We start from the raw sequence: 14,283 nt of genomic DNA on the forward strand, positions 1-14,283 counted from the left end.
CGTGTAGATAAGGTCGTAATGAGAGCTTTGACTCACTACAAGAATCAAGGCATTGAGTACAGGAGTAGGTATGTTATGGCGAAGTTGTATAAAGCATTGGTCAGGTCAAATTTCAACAGTATCAAAATTCAAGATCCATTTATTATCAAAGAAATTATACAAACTTGAGATTTGATTGCTCCTGGGTATGGCACAGTTCTGATAACCCACCTACCAGAAAGAGATCAATAAGCTTGAAAGAATGCTGGAAAAAAAAACATAATGGTGTTGCCAGGACTTGAGGAGATGAGTTACAGGGAAAGGTTTAATGGATTATGACTTTGGATTATGAGCGTAGGAGAATGAGGTGAGATCTTAAAGATATGTACAGAATAATGAGGTGAGATTTTATAGATATGTACAGAATAATGAGGGGTATAGATAGGGTGAATGCAAAATGGCTTTCTCCCCTGACATTGTGTGAGACTAGCACTGGAGGTCATAGGTTTAGGACGAAGGGTGAAATATTTAAGGAGAACCTGCGGGGAATCTTCTTCATTCAGATAATGGTGCGATTGTGGTATGAGCTGCCAGCGAAAGTATTAGATGTGGGTTCAATTGTAGTGTTTAAGAGAAGTTTAGATAGGTACATGGATAGGGGTGGAGGGGTGTCTGGGTTTAGGTAGATGGGACTAGACAGAAGATCAGGTTGTCATGGACTAGATGGGCTGAAGTGCCTGTTTCTATGCTGTGCTGTGACTCCATGATTCTCTATCAATGAACAGACAACCATCCCTAACTCTAATTTTCTTTAAGTTGGAAACGTTGCAGGCCGAGATTGCAAAATTTGCAATGCTAGATTACTTAGCAACAGATTGCTACATGACTTAGTGAGATCCTGCTAGTTAGTATAGATCTGTATTACCAATTCAAAACATGTTGGACCACAAGTCCTGATGAAGGGTCTTGTCCCGAAACATCGACTGTTTAACATTTTCCATAGATGCTGCCTGACCTGCTGAGTTCCTCCAGCGTTTTGTGCATGTTGTTCGGATTTCCAACATCTGCAGATTTTCTCTTGTTTGTGATTGGACCACAAGAGTTGCTAGATCACAGAAGCCAGATATAATCTGTAGATATGATCCCACTGACACTTTGAGATCATCATAAAGCAATGATAATTCTTTGTGAATTTCTTAGATTACATGGAAAGTATTTGAAGGTTCAGACAGATGCTTCTTCAAGACTCCTTTTTCTTTTCCTTTGGACTATCTCTGCTTTTAGGGCACACAACTCATGTTCTTTGACAAGCAACTTCAAACTTTTTGCTCTTTGCCACCATAAGTAATGAAGCAGAAGGCAGAGAACTAATGTGTTTGATCTCAGTGAGTAAATTCATAAAATATTATTGTGACATATCGACTATATGTCCATAACTTTTATTATCAAGAACCTTGCAATGTTCTATGATAATTAATGTCAAAGGTTACAGCCAACAGCTTATGGCATTCAATGAATTGATCATACATTTGTTCAATTAAGCAACTAAGTTTAAATACCTTACAACTGATAAACATTGTGAAAAGTTGGTACTTTTGTAGGAATGTATTTGTGTTATGAAAGATAGAAACATTAAAATAGTAGAAACTGCTCCACCACTCAGCAAGATCATAATTTTAGCCTCCTATTTGTAGTCCTGTTTGTGTTCTGTAACCTTTGCCTCTTCTACATAACCCTCTATCTCATTTTTGAATTTACTCAATGATTCAACCTTCACTACTCTCTGAGGTAGGGGATTCTAAAGGTTCAGAGCCCTTGAAGGGAAGACATTCCTTTTCATCTCGATTTTAAATGACCAAACACGCATTCTGAATTTATACCCTAGCTCGAACCTCAAATCTCATTTGTACAAATTTTTTACTGGCAGAATGCAGTGTTGCTATCAGACAATCTATATTGCTAGGCAACCTATGAATTCACAAATGACACCACTGCTGTGGGTAGAATCTCAGGTGGTGACCAGGAGCCATAAAGCAATGAGATAGATCAGCTGGGTGAGTGATGATACAACAGAAACTTCACTCCCAACATCAGAAAAACCAAGGAATTGATTATGGACTTCTTGAAAGGAAAGTCAGAGAAAAATCTACCAGCCTTTATCAAGGGTGAGTGGTGTAAACAGTGAGCAGCTTCAAGTTCTTGGATATCAACATCTTAGACAATTGATCTTGGGCCCAACACATGGCCACCATCAGGAAGAAGGTATCCCAGTGGCTGTACTTTTTTAGAAGTTGGAGGACATTCTGTATTGGGAGTTGTGTAATGAAACCAATTTAATCAGCAAGCTGAAGGTAAAGGAATGCTTCAGGGGCAGTGATCATAATATGATCAAATTCATCCTGCAGTTTGGGGTGGAGAAGATACTATCAGATATATCAGTATTACAATGGAGTGAAGGGAAAGAGGCATGGGAGAGGTGCTGGTCAAAGTTGATTGGATGGGGTATGAGCAGAGGTGTTGGCAGAACAGGAATAGCTGGAGTTTCTGGGGGCAATTCAGAAAGTGCAAGATTGATAATCCCAAAGATGAAGCAGGACTCTTAAGGGAGGATGAGCTAACCGTGGCAAATACAACATAAAATCAAAAGAGAGAGCACATAATACAGCAAAAATTAGTGAAAAGTCAGAGGATTGGGAAGTTTTTAAAAACCAACAGAAAACAACTAAAAAACCAGAAGGAGAGAAAAGATGAAATATAAAGGTAATATCTAAGAGGATACCATTTTTTAAAGATATATAAGGAGTAAAAGAAAGGTGAGAGTGGATATTGGACTGCCGGAAAATGACATTGGAGTGGTAGTAATGGGGGATAAAGAAATGGCAGATGAGCTTGATAAATACTTTGTGTCTGTCTTCACTGTGGTAGATACTAGTAGTATGCCAGAAACTTGAGTGTAGGGCAGACGTGAATGCAGTTGCTATTACTAAGGAGAAGGAGAAAGTTAAAAAACCTGAAGGTAGATAAGTCAGCTGGACCAAATGGACTGCACCCCATAGTTCAGAAAGAGCTAGTTGAAGAAATTGTTGGTGGCATTAATAATGACTTTTCAAGAATCATTGGATTCTAAAATGGTTCTCAAGGACTGGAAAATTGCAAATGTCACTATACTCTTTAAGAAAGGAGGGAGGCAGAAAAAGTGAAATTATAGACCTGTCAGTCTGATTTCAGTGTTTGAAAGGAAGTTGGAGTGCATTACTAAAGATGAGATTTCAGTGTATTTGGAGGCACATAACAAAATAGATCAAAGTCAACATGGTTCCCTTAAGGGGAAATCTTGCCTGACAAATCTGTTGGACTTCTTTGAGGAAATAACAGGCAGGACAGATAAAGGAGAGTCAGTGAATGTTGTTTATCTGGATTCTCAGAAGGCCTTTGGCAAGGGACCACACATGAGGCTACTTAACAAGATAACATCCAATGGTATTACAGGAAAGATACCAGCATGGATAGAAAATTGGCTGACTGACAGGAGATAAGAAGTTGGAATAAAGGTGGCCTTTTCTGGTTGGCTGTCAGTGAATAGCGGTGTTCCGCCTGGGTCAGTATTGAGACCGTTTCTTTTCACATTACATGTCAACGATTTGAATGACAGAACTAATGGCTTTGTGACCAAGTTCAAAGATGATGCAAATATAGGTGGAAGAGCAGGGAGCCTGCCGAAGGGGTTGGACAGATTAGCAGAAAGTATTAGTCAGACCACACTTGGAGTATTATGAGCAGTTTTGTGCCCCCTATCGAAGAAGACATGTGTTGGCATTAGAGAGGGTGCAGAGTAGGTTCACGAGTATGATTCTGAGAATGAAAGGGTTAATGTATGAGTAGCATTTGATGGCTCTGGGTTATACACACTGGAGTTTAAGAGAATTAGGGGGTATCTTACTGAAACCTATTGAATACTGAAAGGCCTATATAGAGTGGACATTGAGTGTATGTTTCCTATAGTGGCTGGGTCTAGGACCAAAATGCACAGCCTCAGAATAGAGGAACATCCTTTTAGAACAGAGCTGAGGAAGAATTTCTCTAGCCAGAGTATGGTGAACCAGTGGAACTCATTGCCGTGGATGGCTGGGGAGGCCAAGTCATTGAGTATATTTAAAACAGAGGTTAATAGGTTCTTTATTAATCAAAAAATACAGGGCGAAGGGAAGAGAATTGAGTTGAGAGAAATAATAAATGAGCCCTGATGGGATGACATAGCAGACTCAATGTGTTGTGTGGCCAAATTTTGCTCCTATCTCTTAAGGTCTTGTGGTCTTTTAGGGATATGATATGTCAGCAAAGATTCTTGCACATTTCTGTAGATGTACTGAATAGTGGAGAGCATTCTAACTGGTTAGTGCCTCCATATGAGGCTGTGATGCAATGCACAGGATTGTAGGAGGCAGCAGAGGGTTGTAAATTCATCCAGCTCTATCATGGTCACCAAGGAATTCGCCAAGAGGCACTGCCTCCAGAAGGTGGCCGCCATTACTAAAGACCCACACTACCTGGGGCATGCCCTCTTCTCTTACCATCAGGGAGGAGGTACAGGGCCTGAAAACCCTCCACTATCAGTTTTCTGAATGGTCCATGAACACATGAACACTACCTCATAATCCTCTTTATTTTTTTATTATATCATCTATTTTTCTACAATTTAAGTTAATTTTATGGCTTTTTTGCACTGTACTGCTGCAGCAAAGCAACAAAGAACGTGTGATGTAAGACAGTGATCATAGATGAGATTGTGATGCTGCTCTCTATTCGAGAACATAAGAACATTAGAAATAGGAGCAGGAGTTGGCCATCTGGCCTGTTGAGCCTGCTCCGCCATTCAATAGATCATGGCTGATCTGACCATGGACTCATCTCCAGCTACCTGTCTTTTCCCCATAACCCTTAATTCCCCTACTATGCAAAAATCTATCCAGCCTTGTCTTAAATATATGTACTGAGGTAGCCTCCACTGCTTCATTGGGCAGAGAATTCCATAGTTTCACCACTCTTTGGGAAAAGACGTTCCACCTCGTCTCCGTCCTAAATCTACTCCGCCAAAACTTGAGGCTATATCCTCTAATTCTAGCTTAACTTACTAGTGGAAACAATATTCCTGCCTTTCTCTATCCCTTTCATAATTTTATATGTTTCTATAAGATCTTTCATTCTTCTGCATTCCAGCCAGTACAGTCTCAGGTGACTCAATCCCTCCTCATAGTCTAACTCTTTCATCTCTGGAATCAACTTGGTAAACCTCCTCTACACTGTCTCCAAAGCAAGAGAGAAGCAAGGGAGTTCACTAAGTAGGCCAAACTGCCTTATTTCTTTGGCAGGAGTAGTTTTAGAAATCATTACTAATAAAAGAATAAACATTCACTGAGTTAATCAATGTGAGCCAGATCTGATTAATGAAGTACAAATTATACCTGACCACCATGTGGTTTCAGAAAAGCTCGATAGAGGTGAAAGCATTGATGCTTTATATGTGGAGCATTTTACAGAATGTTGTAATGGAAGTTAGCAAAAAAAAACAGTCATTACAATAAAGGTTTTGACTCTGCTCAGTGACAGGACACAAAGGGTGTTGTGAGACGATGATTTTCGGAGAAGGAAGTGGTTGGCTGTGATGTTCCCCAAGTGTTAGTTTTGATTCCATTGTTCATCACAACTTCTATAAACAATCTTGACTTGAGAGTTGGGAGCAGCATTATAAAATTGTCTGATGATGCAAAAATTTGACAGAGCAGTAGATGAAGAAAGTTGTAGATTTTAAATGGCATAAGTAAGATAGCAAAATGACCAGTGGAGAAAATCATAACTATTCTCCTTGGGACACAAGTGAAGAGAGCTTTCAAAAAGATAGATGAAATTAAATTTCCAGATGGTTCTTATATTTTAAATACTGGTCAAAAGATCTCTAGAGGAGATGAGGAACAGCTAATGTCAATCAAAAGCTTACAGGATCTGAAATGTTCTGTCTATGATGAGGAAAAGCTCATTCTGTTTCAACCATTTAGTGTTAAAGGCCTGGGAAACATCTAAAAACCAACAGAAGGCAATTAAGAAAGTCATAAGGAGGTAGAAGTTGAAATATGAAGGTAAGCTAGCCAATAATATAAAAGAGGTTACCTTTTTTTTCAGATATATGAAGAGTAAAAGGGAGGTGAGAGTAGATATTGAACCACTGGAAAATGGCGCTGGAAAAGTAGTAATAGGGAACAACAAAATGGCGGACAATCTGAATAAGTATCTTGCATCAGCCTTCACTATGGCAGGCATAAACAGTATGCTAGAAGCTCAGGAGTGTCAGGGGGAAAAATTGGGTATAATTTCAATTACCAGGGAGAAAGTTCTTGGGAAGTTGATAGGTCTGAAGGTAGATAAGTCGCCTAGACCAGATGGACTACACCCTAGGGTTTTGAAAGAGGTAGCTGAAGAGATTGTGAAGGCATTAGAAATGATCTTTCAAGAATTACTCGATTCCGACATGGTTCTGGAGGACTGGAAAATTGCAAATGTTACTGCATTCTTCAAGAAGGGAGGGAGGCGGAAGAAAGGAATTGATATGCCAGTTAGCCTGGAGTCAGTAGCTGGGACGACGTTAAAGTCGAATGTTAAGGATGAGGTCTTACGGTAGTTGGACACACATGATAAAATAGGCTAAAATGAGTTTGGGTTCCTTAAAGGAAAATCTTGCTTCACAAACCTGTTGAAATTCTTTAAGAAAATAATAAGCAGGATAGTCAAAAGAGAATCAGTGGATGTTGCGTACTTGGATTTTCGGAAGGTCTTTGACAAGGTGCTGCATATAAGGCTACTTAACAAGATCGGAGCCCAGAGCATTACAGGAAAGATACTAGGAGGGATAGAGCATTGGCTGATTGGCAGGAAGCAAAGAGTGGGAATAAAGGGAGCCTTTTCTGATTGGCTGCCAGTGATCAGTGGTGTTCCACAGGTGTCAGTCTCCTTTTTATGTTTTATGTCAATGATTTGGATAATGATAGTGTTGGCTCTGTGGCCAAGTTTCCAGATGATATGAAGATAGGTGGAGGGACAGGCAATGTTGAGGGAACAGGAACAGAAGGAAGAAGAGAAAATCTGCAGATGCTAGAAATCCAAGCAACACACACAAAATGCTGGAGGAACTCAGCAGGCCAGGCAGCACCAATGGAAAAGAGTTCAGTCAACATTTTGGGCCGAGACCCTTTGGCAGGACTAGGGGAAAAAGGCTGAGGAGTAGATTTAAAAGGTGGGGGAAGGGAGAGATAAACACAAGGTGATAGGTGAAACTTGAAGGAGGAGGGATGAAGTAAAGAGCTAGAAAGTTGATTGGTGAAAGAGATACAGGGCTGGAGAAAGGGGGAATCTGATAGAAAAGGTCAGAAGGCCATGGAAGAAAGAAAAGGGAGGAGGAACACCAGAGAGAGGCGATGGACAGGAAAGGAAATAAGGTGAGAGAGGGAAAAGGGGTTGGGAAATGGTGAAGTGGAGGGCATTACCAGAAATTTGAGAAATCAATATTCATACCATCAGGTTGGAGGCTACCCAAATGTTATATAAAGCATTGTTCCTCCAACCTAAGTGTGGCTTCATCACGACAGTGTAGGAGGCCATGGATAGACATAACAGAATGGGAATGGGAAGTGGAATTAAAATGGGTGGCCACAGGGAGATTCCGCTTTTTCTGGCAGATGGAGCATAGGTGCATAGGCTGCAGAAAGACAGACAGATTAGGAGAATCGGAAAATAAGTGACTATTCAACAATCCAAGGTGCAGAAGGATATTGGGAGTCCTCATGCAGGATTCCCAAAAGGTTAATTTGCAGGTTGTGTCAATGGTGAGGAAGGCAAATGCAATGTTAGCATTCATTTTGAGAGGACTGGACTATAAATGCAAGGATGTAATGTTGAGGATTTATAAGCCACTGATGAGGCCTCACTTGGAGTATTGTGAGCAGTTTTATCTAAGAAAGGATGTGATGAGATTGGAGAAGGTTCAGAAGAGGTTTAGGAGACTCATTCCGGGAATGAAAGGGTTAGTGTATGAGGAGCGTTTGATGACTCTGGGCCCGTTCTTGCTCGAATTTAGATGAATGAGGGGGGATCCCATTGAAACTTATCAAATGTTGAAAGGCCTGGATAGAGTGAATGTGGAGAAGACTTTTTCTATAATGGGAGATTCTAGGACCAGAGAGCACAGCCTCAGAATAAAGAGATGACGATTTAGAATGGAGACGAGATAGAATTTCTTTAGCCAATGGTGGTGAACCTGTGGAATTTGTTGCCACAGGTGGCTGTGGAGGCTAAGTCTTGGGTGTACTTAAGGCGGAGATTATTAGGTTCGGGATTAGACAGGGTGACAAAGGTAATGGGAGAAGGCAGGACAATGGGGTTGAGAGGGGAAATTAATCAGGCATGATAAAATCGCAGGGCAGATATGATGGGCCAAATGTCCTAAATCTGCTCCAAAGTCTTATGGTCTTATGGTATATTTTCTTGGGAATTCAGTAAGGTTCTGAAGGAGAGCCAACATAACAGTATTTTTAACAGACCCTACAAAGTGCAAATCAGCATTTCTGATAGCTGCTGAAAGCTACAATGGAAAATTTCTAGATATGCGCAGAGAATTACTGATCAAAGTCTAAAATAATATGACCATTACTTTATGAGCCATTTTTGTTACTGAATCCATAACTAATTTTAAAAGGGTTAATATTTTAGTCTGGCAATCTTCCATCAGAGATGGGAACTGCTGGAGATGAAGTTTTATAAAACCATGAGATATAGAGGCAGAATTAGGCCATTTGGCCCATTAAGTCTGCTCCACCATTTCGTCGTGGTCGATCCATTTTTCCTCTCCGCCCCAGTCTCCTGCTTTCTCCCTGTATCTTTTCATGCCCAGACCAATCAAGAATCTATCAACCACAGCCTTAAATATGCATTAAAAACTTGGCCTCCACAGCCACTTGTGGCAATGAATTCAATAAATTCACCACCATCTGGCTAAAAGTCTTCGTCATGTAAATGCAAATTAATCTTTTGAAATTAACACAGTATTTCAGGTCAAATGGCCCAATTTTGCTCCTATATCTTATTGTTTTATTGTCTATATTCTTCCCTCCCCCACTATCATCCCCTCCTCACACTCAATATCTCCGTTATATCATTAGCTGGTGAATGTAATCATGATTGGTTTACTGTAATTCTTCTCTAAAATATAAAATATTCCATTGTATGGTTTAAAGAAGAAAAGTTCAATTCTCTCCTGACTATATCTTTCAACTATTATCACTGAAGCAGGTTATCCAGTCAGTTTATATTTGTGGGAGCTTGCTATATACAGATTGACTGCTATGTTGAATACACTCTGATTGTAATATAGAACAGCCCAGTAACGTGCACACCCTTCATCCCATGATGTTGTGCCAACCTTTTAACCTACTCGAAGATCAATTTAACCCTTTCTTTCCACATAGCCCACCATTTTCTTTTCATCCTTGTTCCTATCTAACAGTTTCTTAAATGTAATCTGTAAAATGTAAAATATGTCTCTAACATATCCACCTCTACCATCACCCCAATGGAGCATTCCATATACTTTACCTCTCAATGTGTAAAAGACCTACCTCTAACATCTCCACACCCTCCGCTTACATTCTTCCAATCACCTAAAACCATGTCCTCTTATATTAGCCATTTCATCTCTGGGAAAAAGTCTCTGGCTGTCCACTCTATCCATGCCTCTTATCAACTTGTACACCTCTAACAAGTCACCTCTTCATTCCTTGCTCGACGTCTCCTCTTAAAACATGCTCTCTAATGCAGGCAGCATCCTGGTAAACCTCCTCTGCACTCTTTCTAAGGCTTCCATATCCTTCTAATAATGAGATGACCAGAACTGAACACAATACTCCAAAGGTAGTGTTACCAAAGTTTTAAAGTTTTAAATTTCATGATACATCCCGGTGATAATAAGATAATGATTCTGAGCTGCAACAAAACCTCTTGAGCTCTTGAATTCGACCCCCAACTAATGAAGGCCAACACACTATACACCTTAACCACCCTATTAACTTGCACCCACAACACTGAGGATTCAAAGGACTTGGATCTCAAGATCCCTCCGTCCTCCTCTGTTAAGAATCCTGCAATTAACCTTGTACTCTGCCTTCAAGTTCAAACTTCCTAAGTGCATCACTTCACACTTTCCTGGATTGAATTTCATCTGCCGCTTCTCAGCCAGCTCCGCATCCTATCACTGTCTCATTGCCAACTACAACAACATTCCACTCTATCCACAACACCGCCAACCTTGGTGTCATCTGCGAAGTTCTAGTAAAACCTGAAGCATTACTAAATAAATAAAAAATAAAATAAAAATAAAAACAGAAAATGCTGCAAACACTCAGTAGTATTTGTGGAAAAGAAACAATGTTTCATCAGAACACTTAACAGCAAGAGCTCTGAAGTGTCACCAAGAAGTTGACAAAGATAGAAAGGAGAACAGTTAAGAACTCAAATTTAGTCAACGTGTTTACAGTCTTCATCTGTAATATAGGATATTAATTTGGAATAATATATATTTATTTCTGTTTCCACAGATCCCAACACAGACCATTCCCAGCATTCCCATTTTCTTTTATTTCAGATTTTGAGTATCCAGTGCATTTTGCATTTGTAATTTTTAAAGGCAGGTGGACAGATGCTTGAGGGTGGACCTTATAGAGGATACAGAGAAAGGGCAAGAGATTAATAAAGCAGTTCTTTCAGATACCCAGTATAAATCCAAAAATTCCCCTTCTTTGCTATACTTCTACTTTCCAATGATTTGTGTACAGGTTGACCAGCAGAGGGTGTAGGACACTATTGTCAATATAAAGAGTGCACATCAAGTCAGAAGCAATATAAATCAAAGTGCAATCACGTGGAGATTTTATCCTTGTGCTCAGTGATTGTCTAAGGTTCTAAAAACATCTCTTTGTAGGGAGATCATATACACAGCATACGTGCTTATCTGGAGAAATGCTGCAGTTGTATAGTGTTGGAAATATTAGTAGAAAGGTAGTCCTTCCCGTCCCATCCCCACAGATGTTTCTCAACCCACCGAGTTCCTCCAGCAAATTGTCTGTTGCTGGTGATTTTTTGTTGCACTCCACCATCACAATTTATCCTTTCTTGGAGCTGTACAATAAGCCAGCTGTTGTCCCTCCAGGGCCTTACATAGTTCCAGTGAGATACCTTTCCTCTTGCAATTAAATCCTCATGAAATAAATACCAAAATCCCATTTTCCTATGTGCATTTGCAAAGGTTCAAGGCTCAAGCGAATAATATGACCGGACCTTGAACCTTTACAAAATGTTTCGGAGAACCTTAAGGGCTTTAAGGTATTGATTAATGTCAGTGTCTTTATAAGAAACTGCATCACAGGCACAAAGGAAGACATAATTTGTTAAAGCACACTATACATACTCAGAAGAATGCTTTTAATTGTCTAAGATCACAACAATTGCAATGATAATGGTTGTGCTTTGCAGCAGAATTTCTGCTCTGGTGGTCCTTAAGAAGAATTGGCCACAGGATCTCCCAGCCCCAAAATCACTGCTTGAGGAATTTCATGGTCAGTCACTGCAATTCAAAGGCAGAGTTTCACTTGAAAGTACTACCTCCAAGCGAATTCCAAACAGTGACAATTGTAAGAAAAATATCTGACATTTGGTGTGTGACAGCTGAGAGTTTCTATTGCACATATATTAAATCCCAGTCTGCTGTGGTTAACTCAGCCATTAACTGGTAGCAACCACAATCCAACAGGACAGACAGGAATTTAAGCAGAACAGGATAATCACTGCACTGAAATAACACACTGAACAAAACGTTTAATCTTCTTTTAACTCTGCTGAAATTAGCACCTGTAAAGATGAATGAACAAGATCTAGAAATATGGTTACAAAAAAAGCCACATTAAACTGACCTTAGTGCAAAGGACCGCAAGTAAACTACATGCAAAGCACACCAATGGTAAATTCCATTATATCATGCTTATACGTGAAGGCTATCACAGTAAGTGCAAAGGAGATTGGATAGATGCAAAGTATTTTATAACTATATTTCATTTTATATATAAAATATAATGTGTATGTTATATAATAGGTATTAATATAATATGTTTATTTTTATATATTAAATGTAATAATATAAATATATAAACAAATGAAGTATGTGAAGAATATTTTCAACGAAGGTTTACAGCATTGATTTAAGGGATAACAATAGAGAAAGTAGCCAAGCGGTAGTGTAGTAGCATCTGCACTGGACTTTTGGGTGAATGGTCCCGAGTTTGAACCTGGCCGGCTCCTTGCACACTTCCTATCCGTGCTAGGTTGAGCTTTGGCCTAGCGACTTGGCCTCGTAAAACAGACAGTCACTAAAGAAACGGCTGGGTTGCTGCCCGATGCACCAGCGAGGCACGGGAGGATATTATTATACATTATTGAAGGAACGGGAGATTCTGGATCATGTGCAAGATCAAGTGGTGGGAGGTCCATCTAACATACAAACATGTCTACTGTGGGAGGGATTTGAAGTTATAATATCAGCTCTGAAGGGTGTTGGTGGGACAAATACCATGCAATGGGCTTCAAAGTGTTCTGACCTACCAGAAGGTCAACATCTCAAAGTCCCTGAAGCAGACGAGATGGGCCTGGTTCCAATTAGCAAACACTACACTTACAGTTGGTAGATGCAAAAATCAGTTCAGTGTGTGTGACATCAAGGTATATATTGCATGTTATTTGACATGGCTGCACCAGGTATCCCCACGTATGCACAAAAAAACCTCAAATAAAGATTCAAAGTGCAGTGATTAAGCATTTTAGTGTCTCACACAAAAAAGCATTGCCTTCCTGAACTCCATGTAGAAACCATGAAAGCGTACAGAGAAAAGAATCAAAAAACTGTTGAAAACCATAAATTGTCACTGAATAAGTGTTATTCATGGTTTATGTCTTTATCACTTCATCCTTTCTTGGTGATCCTAACCCCAAAGAGAAGTTCTATAGCAACATTTAACAGGTGTAATATTAAATCTTTGTCTAATTTACTCACAGAGGAGGATCAGTAAAACAAAAATGGTAAGGTGAGGTGGGTTAATGAAGAGTTGATCAGAAGTGGTCCTGAAGGAAAGTCTTAATGGAGAGAGGAGGAGATGGAATGTCTTACAGAATAGTTACTGAATGGAGGGAGGATTTTTGCTCCATTTCATTTACATTAACAGTCTTGTTATTCCCACTTCCCTGACCATGCCCCAAACCCTGCAAACTTCTACCTATCAGATTTTGCTACCTCAATAATGCACTCCAGACTCTAAGCATTTGTTGTGGAAAAATAACATTTTTCCTTAATGTTAGCTTAGAATTCTTTGCAATCACTCTCATTCTAATTCCTTTGGTTCATTACTCAGGATTTACAATAATGTTTTGGATGGAAACTCCAGAGACTGAAGAATATTCCACTCTGATCTGTGACAGTAATCAGAGAAACAAAAATATAAAGATAGAAAGATTTAAAGACAAAATTCATAATTTAACATTTGGCACATTAGTAATGTCTCGGCACTATTCATGGAGGGTTAGTCTGAGATACAAATGCAGAATAAAGCCCTGTCAAGGTGTGTGTGATATAGACTGCAAGGATGTAGAAGAAAACAGAGGAGTACAGATGCTTTAAATAATTAATTAATCTCATGATTGTTGAAATGGATAGGAACCATAGAGTGACTTAAACATTTTCAGCTGTTTGTGATCAGGAACATTTCCCCCAACCATTGCACCTCTTGCTGACTTCCCACTCAGTGAGGCCAGAGTGGTAATTGAGTACTTAGTCCATACTCTGAAGAACTTTGGATGAGCTGATATTTGACAAGGTAGAGAAAAGAGACTATAAAATCTTTGGAGAATCAAGCTTAAAGGTACCCATTAGCATGACTGAGAAATTATTCATTTCTGTAGTTGAGGTTAATTGATATATTTCTGCACTGCAACAATTAAGTGCAAACACTAAATCTGGAGAATGGTTCTCCAGCAGCTCAACAAAACACCCTGACACAGTGACACAATCCTAAACTGAAAGATGACAATCTTGGAACAACTGTGAAGTGTTTCTGTTATATGCCAGCATTGACTACTTCTCTGCTTATAAACTACTTTATATGTAATTAATTCTTTGTCTTCCTTGGCTAATTCACTAACTGTTCCTCTGCTCCAAACATC

Source organism: Mobula hypostoma, chromosome 14, assembly GCF_963921235.1.
Source record: "Mobula hypostoma chromosome 14, sMobHyp1.1, whole genome shotgun sequence".
In the NCBI taxonomy this organism is placed as follows: domain Eukaryota; kingdom Metazoa; phylum Chordata; class Chondrichthyes; order Myliobatiformes; family Myliobatidae; genus Mobula; species Mobula hypostoma.